The following is a 16,026-nucleotide window of genomic DNA, read 5'->3' on the forward strand; positions in this document are numbered from 1 at the left end:
TAGTAGTGTTAAATATTAGGTAGAAATGAATTAGTAAATATCTGTCTGTCTGTCTGCTTAGCTAGCTGGCTATCATCTCTCTCTCTCTCTCTCTCATAAATCATCTATCATCTATTTATTAAGGTCAGCCATGTGGGTAATAATTTAATCAATTGTGTCCATGTAATGAAGATCCAATAAAAGCTGAGGACTTGGAGGCTCCTATAAGCCTTCCTGGTTGGCATTTTTCTGTGTATAATGTCACACATTGTGGCCAGGATGGGGCAACAGCATACATTGCTGCAGGGGGAGAGGAAGACCAGAAGCTCCCCCTTTGGACCCCACCCAGACTCCAACCTACATGTCTCTGCCTTTGAGGGTTCTAATTTGTATCCTTTCCCTCTAATAAATGTGACCCTGAGTATAATAGCTTTCAGTGAGTACTGTGCATCCTTCTAGCCAGTTGTTGAGCCTGAGGGTGGTTTGGGGAACCCCCGGAAGTTGCAGTTGGTGTCAGAAATCTGGGACAGATTTGGCATCCGGAGGACTGTGTCTTAAACTCTGTAGTTTGACTAACTTCAGGTGACAGACAAACAAAAAATAAATGAATGAAGAAGTGATTTTCAGGTGGGGGTGAGTTCCTGAATAAAATAAAATGGAGTGATGAGAAAGAATGACGGGGGCGGTCTACGTGGGCTGGATTGTTGGGGTCTAGAGCTGAGATCTGGGGTCAAAACATTCTAGGCAAAGCCAGCTGGGGGCACAGATGGTTTGTAAGGCAGGAACAAATGAGGTATTTTCAAGAAAAGGAAAATAGTTCAGTGTGGACAGAGTGAGTGAGGCAGAAAGAAACAGAGGTGGGGATGAAGAGGTGGGTGGGTCCTATTCTTCAGGGCCTTGTAGGCCAGATCTGGCCTTTGTGTTTTGTTGTTAGGTACAATTGGAAATTCACTGGAGGATTTAGGCAAGTGAGTGACATGAACTGCTTATGTTTTTTACAGGATGCATAGAATTTTACATAAAAGGGGTCATACTATCCATCTTATTCTGTAGCTTGCCATTTTGCTCAGGACTGTATAATATCCAATTATATCTGTTTCCTATGGGAGTGCACTGACATACATTTGCAGAGGGGATGTGAAAACACACGGAAGGGCACCGTCAGCCTTAAGGAACCCTGGAAGCTTGCCTGGAACAGGTGCCTGAGCTAGGTCATAGAAGGTGAGAGGTGGCCAGCCTAATGAGGAAAGTAGTGAAGGGAATGTCAGGCAGTGGGGGACCACACATAGTCACAGAAGAGAGAAATGCAGGAGGGGATGTGGCAGGTCACCAGGGTGGAACACTGCAAAAAGTAGAACAGAGCAGAGGCCATGGAGTCGATTTTTAAAAAATTGAAATAAAATTGACATGTAACATTGTAGTAGCTTCCACATAATGACTTGATGTTTGTATTTATTATGACATGATTATTACAATAAGTCTGGTTAACATCCATCACCACGCATAGTTACAAATTATTATTTTTTTTCTGGTGAGAACTTTTAAGATCCACTGGAGTCAGTTTTTTAAAAAATTAATTTATTTTTTTATGGTGACATTGGTTAACGAAATCCAATAAGTTTCAGCTGTACACTTTAACAGTAAGGCATATATATACATATTTACACTGTGTGTTCACCACCCATAGTTAGATTTCTTTCTGTCACCATATATTTGATCCTCTTTACCTCATCTACCTTCCCCCTTCCGAACCACCCCTTACCCTCTGGTAACCACTAGTCTATTGTCCATGTCCACGAGTCTCTGTTTGTCCTGTTCATTTGTCACTTTTAGGTTTATAGCCCACATATAAGTGATATCCTGCGATTTTCTACTTTTTCTGTCTGGCTTATTTCGCTTAGCATGATTAGCTTGAGGTCCGTCCCTGTTGTCACAAATGGCAGTATTTCATCTCTTCTGTGGCTGAGTAATGTTCCATTGTATATATGTGCCACAGCTTCTTTATCCAATCATCTATCATAGGACACTTTGGTTGCTTCCATGTCCTGGCCACTGTGAACAATGCTGCTATGAACATCGGTGTGCAAATATCTTTTCGTATATGGGTTTTCAAGTCTTTAGGGTAAATATCCAGTAGAGGGATTGCTGGATCATATGGTAGATCAATTCCTAGTTTTTTGAGGAACCTCCATACTGTTTTCCATGGTGGCCGTACCAGTTTGCAGTCCCACCAGCAGTGTATGAGAGTTCCTTTTTTGGAATCAATTTTTAAGAGATGATTAGCAATCTTTAAAAGATCAGCTTCTGGGATGTAGTGAGGATGTTATTTAAATAGCCATCATTGGACTACAGGGACAGAAACCACTCAACTAAAAGGGGCAGCTAGTTATTTTAAGGATATTAGAGACAGTGTAACAGATACCTGAGAATTGGACACATTGAGATGGAACAGGAAAGTCAGGAACTAAAGCCACCCCCTTTGTTTTTCATGGTGAGAATCTGATTAGCTGAGCCCAGTATAATACTGAACCTCTCCCCTCCAGGTCTAATCAACTTGGGCAGGTTGACAATTTAAAGAAAGGAGCATGGGTCAGGCAGCTTTCCCAAATATGTCTTCTGTAGCTATTCTAATGATTAAGCATATAGACTCAAAAGCCAGAGTGCTTGGGTCAGAATCCCAGCTCTACCACTTGCCAGCTGTGTTGATGGCTTATTAGGTTGATGGCTTAACAACTCTGTGCTCAGTTTCCTCTCCTGAAAAATGAGAACGCTAATGATAGTGTTCAATGAGCAATGTTATTATGAGGGTGACATGAGTTACTACACAGTATGTAGCACTTAGAACAATGCCTGGCATATAGAAAGGTGTTAAATATTACTTTTTAAGGGCCTGATGAAAGAATGAGAAAAATAAGAAGGAAGATTATACTCAAAGAAGTTCGACAGCGAAGGAAAGGAGAGCAATGCAGTAGTAGTTTCCTGGGAAGTCAGTAGGGGTGATGGGGATGTATCAGGCCTGGGAAGTATGAAAACCTTCATCATTTCAAGGAGCAGAGCCAGGAATGAAGCAGGTGAGAGCGAGACTGAAGAGCTGATGGAGCAAAGCTGCAGAGGACATGGGAAGGTGCGGCATTAACGACAGAAGTGGAGAAGAGCAAAGGGTGGTAGGGATGTGGAGGGACAACGGAGAGGAAAAAATTCACACCCGATGGCCCTGCTTATTGCCATGAAGGTGTTGGCAGAGTCTTCAGCCAAGAATGAAGGTCAACAGTATATTTAGATGCTTAAGGGAATCAAGAATCTTTCAGAATAATTTAGATGTTCTTTCTATATTAAATTAAAAAACAAAAACCTCAGCTGTAATGAGTTCCTCTCATCTTTATGTACCAACAACATACTAGACATACCTCTCTTAGCACCTAACATATTTCGTTCTAATGATTTGTCTGTCTGAGCCGCCTTCTCGAATGTTATCTCTGGATGAAGACAATTTAGGAGAAGGGATACGGAAGTGCTAAGTGCTTGCCAAGTTTCCTCTCTGTGAAATTAATAAAAAAATCATACGCAAATGATGCTTTGGGTCAAAGTTAAGGATTGGTGAGTTAGTTTCATCCCCTTCAAAGAACCATTGGATAAATAAACAAATGATGTTGACATGGCGAATTTCATATAGAACTGACTATGAAAGGGAAAAAGAGAAAATTAATTGCTGGGCACATTTAAGTACTTAAAACATATTTGTTGAATGACTGCATGAGTACATGAATGACATTTAAGTCTCAACTGAGGTGAAGAAGAATGTGTCTTCCATTTCAACTCTTCCTGTTTTATGATCTTCATGACAAAGACAGAATAAACTGGTGAAAAAAGGCTATGAAACTCACTGGTTGGATTGATCTGGGGCTACAGATTGGCAGGGTAATATGGAGATCCAGTGAACAAATTTTTTTCTAGTGGTACTCAGAACCTCTGGAAGTGATCTCAGAAAGGGTCCCTTATTGATGCTCCCTCAAAACTAGACGAAACCCCAAATCTGATGTCTTCTGGTGGATAGCCTATTAGTTTCTGAGATGTCCTTTGATAGTTCTAGGTACGTGATGGGGGATCTTTGTTTTTTGACCATCATTTCATGCTGGTTTGCTAGCACATTAAAGCCAAGGGTACCAATTATTTTTTGTGCTGGTCTATGTCAATTCTTTCCCAGCCCAGATAACTGACGATTTTTCAATGTAGAATATTCTAAGGCAGTGGCTCTCAAACTTTAGGGTAGATCAGAATCACCTGGAGGTCTTCTTAAACACAGATTGCTGGCTTCACCCCTAGAATTTCTGATTCAATTGGCCTGAGGAAGGGCCTGAGAATTTCTATCATTTCCCAGGTGTTGCTACTTCTGCTGTTTCTGGACCACACTTAGCCTAGAATTCTCTTTCTTCACATCTTCCATTCAGCTTCAATTAATAGAAAGTGATCTCTCTCAGCAAAGTGGATGGCCTTGGTTCTCCACCCAGGCTTTTCGCTGATTCCTGCACTCCTTGTTCACTGTAGCCAGCAGAAGTGGGCTCTGGAGTAGAAGGAAACTTAAAGACCACCCGCAAAAAAAGAGTAATGGTGTCTTTTCAACTTGGCCGGGTAAGCTCTGCTCAGGGGACTCAGAGCGCCCATCCCACTCTTGTTGGCAAAGGCTGGCATGCGGCATTGTGCCTCCTCAAAGAACATTTGTACTGGGGCCCAGATCCGTGGTTTTGGTCTCTGTTGGTAATAAAGCTCTTGTCTTCACCTACTTGGCAGAGGACCCTGCTCTGATTGAGGAAACACTGACCTTCGCTCTTACAACTGCCCCCACGTGTCTCTTGGCTCAGCTCCAGCGACCTGCTCCAGCCCTTCCTCCCAGCCAGTTCCGCCCCTTACTTCTTCCTCATGCTGCCAGTGAAGATCCTGCCAGACTCCCTCCTCAGTGGCCCAGAGAACCCACCTTGCCTCCTTCTGGCAATCGCTCCTGTTTCCCAGGTATTTATTCACTCTCCTTTTCTTCGGCCACCCTCCTGAGGGCATGGCTTATTCCACTTTGAATGTCTCCCTCACACTCCTCCACTATGATGTCCAGCCCAGTGTTGTGGAGTACACAGTGGGTACTCAATACACAAATGCTTTCCAAACATAGAAAAGGCCTCAGTCTCATTCCACTGAAAGACAGTTCACCTGATCTCCATCTATAACAATTCCCTTCATGACACACACTTATATTTTAAGAGACTACTTTACTTTCAAAATACTTAAGTTCTTGTATTAGAAAAGAGTCAACGCCAGCTTCCAATCAGGGGTTTGTCTCCCAGTGTTACAATCACTGTTTGGGGAAATTCTTTTACTGGAGAACAGAATGAGACATGCCAGCTTTGGAGGCGCGTGGACGATGAAGACTGTGTGTGGGAAGGAGGAGGTCTATGATTATTGCCAACCGAGTAAGGATTACTCTGAACCTAGAAAAATTCAATGCTACGTTTTCGTATTTCCATTTTCCGTCTTTGTACTTCATCTGTCAAATTGGATAATGACAACTGCAGAACTTACCTACTTGTGATTTAAAATATCCAAGATTATGAAAATGCTTTGAAAAGTGCAAGGTAAGATGTAAATACAAGGTATTCTATTTCTGCCTGCACACAGATTTTAAGATTTCAGTTCTGACATGATATGTTTTAGCCATTGAACAATATCTATGAGCCACTATGTGTGTGTGTGAAATTCACACTCACACACACATTTTTTTCTTTATCAGCAGTAAAATTTATTTTAAAGAAAACATTACAGATTCAGTTAAAATCCACTGAGTACTCCTCCCCAATCTCATTTCTCCTTTTCTTAGAAGTAACCAATACCCTGAATTAGGTGTGTACCATTTCCATACATTAAAAAAAACTTTTATTATGTATATATGATCATAAATAATATACAGAATTGGCTTCCATATCTTAAAACTTTTTATAAGTGGTTGTACAACATACAAGTCATTCTGCAACTTTCCTTGCTTTCCTCAGCATTAAATATAGTTTATATATAATATATTATTTTTATTGCAGAATAATTGATATACAAAAAATTGCACACATCTAATGTGTAGATCTTGATGAGTTTGGACATATATGTATACCTGTGATGCCATCACCGCAATCAAGGTTCTAAACAGATCCACCATCTCATGGACACTGTTAAATAGAGTCTACATGTCTGCATGTGCCTATTTTTATACCAGCAACAATTTTTTATGAAAGGTCTGTCCATGGCAAGTGTATGTCAAGGGTATCATGGTAAGACATTTGTACCTCCAGGTTTAGCGAGGTGGATTTAAAGTCTGGTCCTGAACATAACTAGGTAAGTCGTACACATAGGTATGAAATATACTTGATTCAGATATACCATTGGTCACATTCTATCACCTTGAACACAATAGGTGCGTATTGCCAAAGTCTGATTTAATAGTTAGCTTCCCAGGGAGGTGTTAGTCCTATGCCCTGATCCCCAACATTCTGGAAGAATTTCTTCTGTGCTTTAGTCTTTGATTTTGGATTAATATTCATAAACTGGCACTAGCTGTTGCAAATCTATTTCTCAGAGGCTGTTTATAAATCCTCTCTTATGAAAGGAAATTTACCTGCTAGACCAAGAAGTTTCCTGCGCCTTGGTGGGAATTGTCATTCCAGAAAAAGTTCACTGGGACTGAGTCCTTACTAGATTTTGCATTTCAAATATTCCTGGGAAACTCAAGTACACTGCTTTTGACTTATAAGCAGTGCAGGCTTCTGATAAACAAAGATCCTGTTTCACATAACTGATTACGTTTGACATGAGAGGTATAGACTAGACCTTGACTCCAATGAATGAAATTGCCAATTGCTATTTACAGAGGTTAGCCCAGTGCCTGTGATATGTTTGTGAAACCTCATTAATTCAGACTTCATTAATTTAGAATTTGGGTTTCTTTAGGGAGGGTCATCTTTTACATTTATTTTTGTGTTAACTACAAAAAAGATTCTGCTGCAAGGATCGGCAATGTGAAAAGTTATAGTGGGGATACATGTGACCCACGGAAGCATAATTTAAGCAAACTGAGCCCTCTCCATGGTGTTCTCCCAGTCTGTATTTGAGTTGTTGCAAAACAAAATGAGCGTGGGGTGGATATAGCAGCAATGCATGAAGATTGTAACCAGAAACTCAGACCCAAGGCTCTTCCTTCTCTCCTATGACCACATGTTTCTTGCTCATGGCATCTCTGCTTCTCCCCGACATCTGTTCCATTTTCTTTACTAATCAGTTCCTCTGTGCACCTGTAGTTACTGGGGCTTGACGATATCATTTGCACCTGGCCACTGTGTTCTTATTGGCTCCAGACACCAAATGCAGTCTTCTAGGATTATCTATTCCAAATCCCCTACATGACAACTGTCTTATGTACGAGGCTTTAAAGTTTATACGCTGTGGACCAGGCCAAATATTGATAGCCCTTGTTCTAATCAGTCTTCTATAGTTGGGAAAGAGCTGCATATTACAGGCCATGACCACCTTGGAAGAGCAATGTCTCTTAGAATTGGGACACTGGGTAAGTTGGCTGCTTTGATCCACTTATGTCAAAGGAAGAAAATAGTGTCCACAAAGGGTGAGACTTCAGTCCTAGGCACAGTCACACCCTCACTCAGCAACCTTTGACATCCTCTCATCTTTGTTTTGGGACCATGTAAACTAAAAAAACTTAGACCTGGGGTCCATTTAGGTAGAGAGGCACAGGCCCCCTGAGGCCTATGTGCCTCCATTGCCCTTCAATATTGCACTTGGCCAGTGATGGGTCTTCGACCCTCTTCTCTTCTTCAGACTCTCCCTGAGAAATCTTTACCCGAGCCCAGGGCTTTAGTCTTTATAACGACCCCAAATCTATGTCTCCCACTCAAGTCTTCACCAATCTCCAGACTTGTGTACAATTTCATCCTAGACATCTTATCTATATGTACCACAGTCATCTGAAATTCACAGATGCAAGTCGAAACTATTATCTTTTCCTAAAACCTCTTTTTTCAACTTCCTAAATTTCCCAGTTTAGCGAATGCCAAGAGCTTCTCCCCTACTGTCCAAGTCTGAACAGTCCTAACAGTTTTGAGTCTTTTCTTTCCACCAGCTACATTTATCTAGAATTAACCCCTTCCTCGTATACCTACTGACACTGCTTTTGTTCACATCTAATTTCTTCATTAGATTTCTGTAATAACCTCCCAATTAGTAGTTCTGACCCATTTTGTTTTGTTTGTTTTGTTTTTGTTTTTTTTCTCTTCTAATCTCTCTGCCATACCACTTCCAGGATTATCTTTCTAAAAATGACCTAATGTCAATTCCTTCATTAAACTTCAATGGCTCCCCATTGTGTTTATAGGATAAACTGCATAGCATACTTTATTATAGTCTTTACAGTTTACCCTCAACCACCTTTCCCTCCTCAGACCCTTCTGCTCCCCATTACTCTTTGGGCCTCAGTCATGCCCAGCTATCCCTTATCCCCACAAGTGCCAAGTTCTTCTGCAACTTTGTATAATAGTATAATGCCTTTCTGTCTGGGATATTCTTGCACTATTGATTCAAAACAGTTGGCTCAAAACTCTCATAACCCAAATCTTCTGGTCTACCTGTCCTAAGGTAGCAGGTTCTTCCTTGGAACTCCCAAAGTTCTTTGTCCATTCTTTCATTAAAGTACTTAACACATTGCATCGGAATTATTTATTTTCTAGTGGTTTGCAGACTCAGCTAACTTCAAGGTTAAGGAGGTAACATTAATGTTATGATGGGGCTGAGTAATGACAATCGAAATTGGTAAACAGAAAGAGTGCATGGACTGACCAAAGGCCTTTGTAGTGGACATTTTTTCCACTCTCATCTTTTTCCCCCTCACCAAATTTGAGTACCTTCCTATATTTTCACCGTTTCCATACATTGCGAGTCTTGCCGTGAAGCTGAAGACTCTTCTGCAGTGGGGGTGCAGGTGTGACCTGCGGTTCCATCGATTAGAAGTACCTGCAGGAGACATGATGGGAACTGAGTAATGATAGCAGGGCAGGCTGTGAAAGGCACTAATAAGCTGGCTGACCTGCTGGGGAGAGAATCTGGTTCTGTGGATGGCCACGTGGAGCTTCAGGAGGTGGGTTCCAGGCAGAAGTGGCAGTGGGGTTCTCCAAGGGAGGCCTCTGTGATGCAATTGGGCTTGTTCTTGGCTTCAAACTTTTAGAGTTAGCCTCTCTGGCTCTCCTGGAGGGTCTCTGACTTACCTAATATCCTATAATACATTTACTTTATGCTTAAGTTAGCTGGAATGGATTGTGTCATTTGTACCTAAGAAAACCTGATTGAAAGATGATTAGAACTGAAAACATATACTATATAGTATTAGTGTTCTATTACTGTGCTAACAAATTACCACAAACAGTGGCTTAAAACAACATAAATTTACCACGTTACAGTTCTGTAGGTCATAAGTCTGACACAGGTCTCACTGGGCTAAAATCAGAGTGTCGGCAGGGCTGCATTCCTTTCTGAAGACTAGGGGAGACTCTATCTCCTAGCCATTTTCACTTTCTAGAAGCCAAATACATTCTTTGGTTCTTGGCACTCTTCTTCCATTTTCAAAGCCAGCGACAGCAGGTCAAGTACATTTCACACTTCAAATTTTTCCTGTTCCTTCTTTTGTCCTATTTTTCTCTGTCTGACTGAAGCTGAGAAAGGTTTTCTGCTTTTAAGGATTGATGTGATTGCATTGTGCTCACCTGCATAAATGTAGGATGATCTCTCCATCTCAAGGTCCTTTAAACTTAATCACATCTGAAAAGTCCCTTTTGCCGTGGAAGGTAACATGTTCACAGGCTCCCAGGATTAGGATGCAGACATCTTTGGGATTCCATTCGTCTGCCAAATATAATTCATATTTATACATAAAATACATAATGTTTATGTAAACATATAATACAAATATATCCACATTTCCAGAGAAATTTTGATGCCTGGTTTTTATGGTTCCCTCCAGTTCACTTTATTCTTCAAAGAAATGATCTTGTCTTATTCATTTTCATGTGCTTGGATGCACTTGATATGTACTGAATAGACTGTTGACTGTTAACTTTAACCAGACAAACTTTACCAGAAAGCCAAACCCTCTTCCCTGTGAGTGTGGCTGAGGCTGCATCGGGGTGGATACGGCCCTGGCTGGCAGGCAGCTTCTCCTGAGCTCCACTGCGGTGGCGTTGGGTGCTTCCTTGTGGCACTGTCTCTTGTTTACATGCTCCAGCTGCTGCCTCAGCACCCGGGAACCTCATACTTCATGTCTTTAATTATTTCTCCATCATCCAAGGGAGATGAGGCAGAGGGCAAAAATGGAGACACAGGGTCTTGAATTTTTCCACCATCCCCAAACGAGAGTCTGGGGAGGTCAAGAGAAGGGCAGAACTGTTGACTCTCTGCTCAGGCCTCCCCCCACTGGACCTCACAGATGTCCTTTCTGCCACTCACAATCCATCACATGGTAACTGGGTTCAGTGGTAGAAAGACAGACTGTGAGGGAGGAAAGTAAAAAATGCCTTCTAGAAGCCCAGGGGAACTTTTCAGGAGACAGCACATCTGGCAATGCTTCGAACTAGGACTGGCCTAGATCCTGTGATGAAACAAACAAACATGGTGGATCTGTTTAACGAATGGAAGCCTGGTTAGAGATCTTAAACAACTTTCCACTGTTCTCTAGATAGAGTCTTAAATTATTAACGAGGGCCCACAATGCCCTGCATGATCTGATCTCTGCCTACCTCTCTGGTTTCCTCACTCACCAATATTTTCCTGGCTCTCAACAACTCACAGAGTTAGTCATCTTCCAGTTCTTCAAAGTGGCCATTTCCTGTGCTCATGTTATGTCCTCTCCCCCAATTGTTTCCCCCTTCCATTCCCTACTCCTTCATCTAGCTAACTCACACTCCACTTTAGGTCTCTGCTTACATTCACTTATTCAAGGAAAGCTTTCCTGACACCCTAGGCTAGTATTAGTGTTCACAAGAGAAACAGAACCAGTAGGATCTATCTATCTATCTATCTATCTATCTATCATCTATCTATCTGAATGATTAGATGTATATAGATATATATATAGATATGTATCTATATATAAATATATAGATAGACATAATATTTATCATAAAGAGTTGACCCATGTGATTGTGGAGCCTGAGAAGTCCCACAATTTACTGTTTACAAACTGGAGACCAGGAAAGCTGGTGGTGTAGTTCCAGACTGAGTCTGAAGGCCTGAGAGCCAAGAGCATTGATGGTGTAAGTCCCAGTCCAAGAAAAGAAGTCCTCTGTCCCAGGTCAAGTAGTCAGGTAGAGAGTGAATGCTCCCTTCACCTTTTTGTTCTATTCAGGCCCTCATTAATGGATGGTGCCCACCCACATTGGGAAGGACAATCTGCTTTATTCAGTCAACCAATTCAAATGCCAATCTCATCTGGAAACACCATCACAGACATACCTGGAAATACTTAACCAAATATCTGGGCACCTCATGACTCAGTCAAGTTGACATATAAAATTAACCATTACAGTATTCCTTTAATACATAACAACATGTCACAACTATAACAAATTTATTATCTGTAGCAATGTGATTACTACTTCAAGGTCTGTCTTTCCCTTTTAGCCTGTAAATTCCATAAGGAACTTATCTTGTTCACCACTTTATCCTCAGAGTCTAGCATAGTCTTGGGATAGAGTTGGCAATTAATCAGAATTTATTGGATTTATAGCTTTTGAGTAAAATCCCACCATTTACTAATAAGATGTCACTGAAGAGATTGGAAGGTGGAGAGTTTCCAATTCTATTGCAAATTCTGAGGCAAATCATTTCATCTTCTGGTTTTCTTTCCCTCAAAATTTTATCTCCCTTATTACTTATTCCTGAGTCCTAGCAATTATTGAACAAATATTCAATGATAGAAGGAAGAGAACAAATGGCATGACATTGGGGGGAGAAATAAATTAGAAAGCAGGCTTGAGTCTTGGGCTGGTTTTGTCAATAACCTGTGAGATGACTCTGGGAAGTTATTTAACTTCTCCCCCACTGGATTCAATTTTAGGCTTGGTCTGTGCCTCAACTCTGCGGTCCTATGGGCCAGGAGAAGAAGGACCTTTCCATGTCTGTGCTTAAGGAGGGAGGAATGGTGAATGCATGTCTTCTTGTAAGTCTGCATTGAGAAATTTTAGAATTGTTCCCCAGCTTTGTAAAAATGCAGGGAGAACTCAAGTAATCAGGGCAAAGTGGGAAGGCAGAATGAGTCCCCTTAAAAGTTGAAGCTTGTAGAGATTATAGAGTTTATCTGGTTAAAGCCTATATTTTACAGATGAGGCTCCAGAGGACCACATAAGCTCACTGGTTTGCCCCAAATTAGTGACAAACCAGGTCTCAGATTCACCTCTTTATATTCACCTCTCCATCTCAGGGCTCTCTTTACGCCATTCACTCTAAGGGCTTGTGTACACAACTGAACATAGATACACATAAATAATATAATCAATAAACCAACATAACCCAGGTGCTAGCTGGGGTCCTCTTGTCCTTTGAAATGCAAATAATACTGTCCTGGGACCCTTATTCCATGGCCTGGGACCCTTATATCCACCTTCCCTCCCGATCTCTCCAGAGATGCTTATGGAAACTTACTTTTCTGTTGATCACCTCGGGCTCTAAGTTTCTGCCTCAACTGAATTAATTTAACTTATAGATTATCTGGGCAACCTGTGTATGCCTAGCCTTTTCCTCAGTAAGTTACCCCTTATTGGACAGGATTCTTTCACCTCCTCCAAATGACACCATTAGGAGGCTGTCTGTGTATGTAGTAGACTCAAGTGAAAGTTCAAGGTCATGAAGAGAGTTTACATTGCAGCCTCACAAACCACTTCACTGCATAACAGACACTCCATTTTTAAACCTCCTTGGGCATTTCCTACTGGCCACAACTCTCAGCAAATGTGGCCTCCAGCCACATCACACAGGCCTCTTTTTCTCCCATCTTCTCTCCCATCCTATTCTGAATCCTGTATAATTTTATGCAAAAAAAAAAAAAAAAAAATCTAACTATGTCATTAACTATTTCCTTTTAGACCAAACTCTTGGGGCCCATCTTTTGTACTTCAGTAGGCATATCAGAGTATATCCCTAACCAAGGCAGTTCTCATCCTGAGATGATCTTTATGTAGTGCTGTCCGTGGTGTGTGTGTGTGTGTGTGTGTGTGTGTGTTTTGGTGTGTGTGTGTTTTGGTGTGTAAACATTGCTGCTCATTTGTTCTTAATATTTTCCTAGTTTTTCTCCTTGCTACTTTAACATTCCAAAATACCTGTTAGGGAAGGATGAGAACTGGAAGAAGGATCAGGAGGGGAAAAATGTAAACAGTCATTATAGGCAAGTTAGGAGTGTGCTGCAGAGGGGTGGAAAAGGCTCCGAAAACCACAGAGCTGAGACAAGATTAAGGCCCTGATTAAGAGTGGCCTCTTGAGGTGTGTTCTGTCAGTGGTAAGGCACTTAAGGCCAGGCTTGCAAGGGGTGTAGTAATTGAGGCTCCTCAGATGGCTGAATGTGAGATGGACATCGGGCAAGGATGAGAGGAGCCGCTGAGCCAATGGTCCAAAGCCCCTGACTCCTACTATTGCAGCTATTGCTGCAGCTCCCAGAGTTTGGTTGTCAATTACCATTAAAACAGGTTCTTGGGAGATACTTCAAAAAGACTTGGGAGTCGGAGGCCAAGGTGGTGCCCAGAAAGGGGTTTTATTAGGCCATTCTCAATGGATAAATTGAGCAGAGCTAGGTGGCGGCTGTAGTGTTCGGGAATGGGAGGTGGGATATGGAAGAACCGGGGTGGAGGGTCTTCAGAGAAGGAGCACAGACCTTCAGGGCCTTTACTGCTTACTTCCAAAACATTGGTCCAGCTCAAATAAGATGTACTCTCATTTGACTCTAGAAGTTCCTCCTTCTCTTGTTCCAGCTGCTCCAGGCCTGGACAGGGGAGCATGCTTAGATGATGATACAGCCTGAGTCTCTTTCATGTTAATAATCATAACAATAGCAAATACTTACAAATGCTTTACATGTATTCACATATAATAAACTTATGAAAGTAGGCCTTATCCCTATTTTACAAGGGAAGAAACTCAGACATAGAAAGATTGATGATGATGTCCAAGGTCACACAGCCAGCAAATATTGAAGCTGGGAATCAAACCCAGGACATTTAGCATCAGAGTCCAAGTGCTTAACCACTACACCAGCTGTCTTTGAGTAGACACTTGAAGCACAAGCTGTGTATGTCTAGATAAAAGGCAACCCCAAACAGAAGCCCACAATATTTTCTCAATCAGAAAAATGTCAAAAGGAATAATTTGACCACTTTGAATATATAAATTTTTAGTCAAATATCAACTTATATTATGAAATTAATTATGTATATAAATTATGTAGGGTGGTGCTAGCCAGGGGTCTGAGTTGCAAGGAATAGAAAGTGATTCTGGCTAATGTAAAGGATATTGGGTAACAGGCAGAATTGAAGGGGAGGGTGGAGAACGAGGACTGAGAACAGAGCTCCTCCCTGGCCCAGCTCAGCTGTGAAGGGCACTTGCTGAATTGACTTACATTGCTGCTGCGGGAGGCCCTGATAGCAGTGAAGTTAAATATATACTCGGAAAAGTGCACGCTCATAAGTGTACAGCTCCAAGAACTGACACAGAGTAAAAATATTCGTGTTATCCGGTACCCATCGAGAAGCCAAACATTACTAGCAGTATCGGTTAATATTTAAAATACTTTCCTAAAGTGATGTGCTCACCTATACTCCTATCAGTAAGGTATGAGAGTTTCAGCTGCTCCACATCCTTGCCTAACCTGGTCCTACTGTCTTCATTTGAGACATTCTGCGGAATATCTAATGGTATATCATTGTGGTTTTAATTTGAATTTCTCTGATAATTAGTGAGGCTAGGTACCTTTTCCCATCATATTGACCACTTGATAGTCCCTTTGTCTTCCCCTGCCCCCCTGTTGAGTTGTCTGCCCTTTTCTTATTGATTTGTAGGAGTTCTTTATGTATTCTGGATACAAGTCCTTTCATAGATCAATCTGTTGTAAATATCATCTCCCACTCTATGGCTTGTGTTTCACTCTTTAATAATATTTTAAACAAAAGTTCTTAATTTAATGTAGTCCAATTTATTGACTTTCTTCCCTTTATTGCTAGAGCTTTTTGTATTCTATTTAGGAACTCTTTGCCTACTCCAAGGTCATGAAGATATTTGTCTATGTTTCCTTCTAAAAGCTTTATTGTTTTACTAGGGTATTGGTTTTTAACATGATCTTTAAATGTTTCAATTATGACAATAAACAGTTGCAATTCTCCTGAGAATAATTGCTAAATCTGTATTAAAACATTTTTCCTCTTTTAAACAGAATATGTCAGATTTATATACAATAACCTCTGAGCGCCCCAAATCCTAGCAATGGTTGAGGTCATTTAAGGCTAATGGGTTTTACCTAAATAATTTTTATTGTTCAGGATAAGGTAATTAAGCAAGAGTTCTATTGGTAGAAAAGAAACTCTCACTTTATATCTCAGCAAAAAAGAAATGGTATATATCAGACCTGTTTTGACTGCAAAAAATAGAAATTCAATGAATAGAATGTTGAGCTGGCTCTAAAATCTAGTAACCAGGAAGGACAAGATAGGTCTGACTTCAGATACAGCTGGATCTAGGCACTAAAACGACATATTAGGGCTCTACTCATATATCTCTCTCTACATCTGTTTCTCTATGTATTTTGGTTTCATACTCAAGAGGAAGAAAGTATGGCCATTACTAGCTCTAAGTCTGTGTTCTTATAATTTACAGTCCAGGTGGAAAGATCCTTTTCCTTGTGTTCATGTCTTACATCTCAGAGAAAGCTCTGATTGTACTTACTCGTGTTATATGCCCACCCCTGAGACTATTATTGTG

Source organism: Pteropus alecto, unplaced genomic scaffold, assembly GCF_000325575.1.
Source record: "Pteropus alecto unplaced genomic scaffold, ASM32557v1 scaffold103, whole genome shotgun sequence".
Classification (NCBI taxonomy): Eukaryota; Metazoa; Chordata; class Mammalia; order Chiroptera; family Pteropodidae; genus Pteropus; species Pteropus alecto.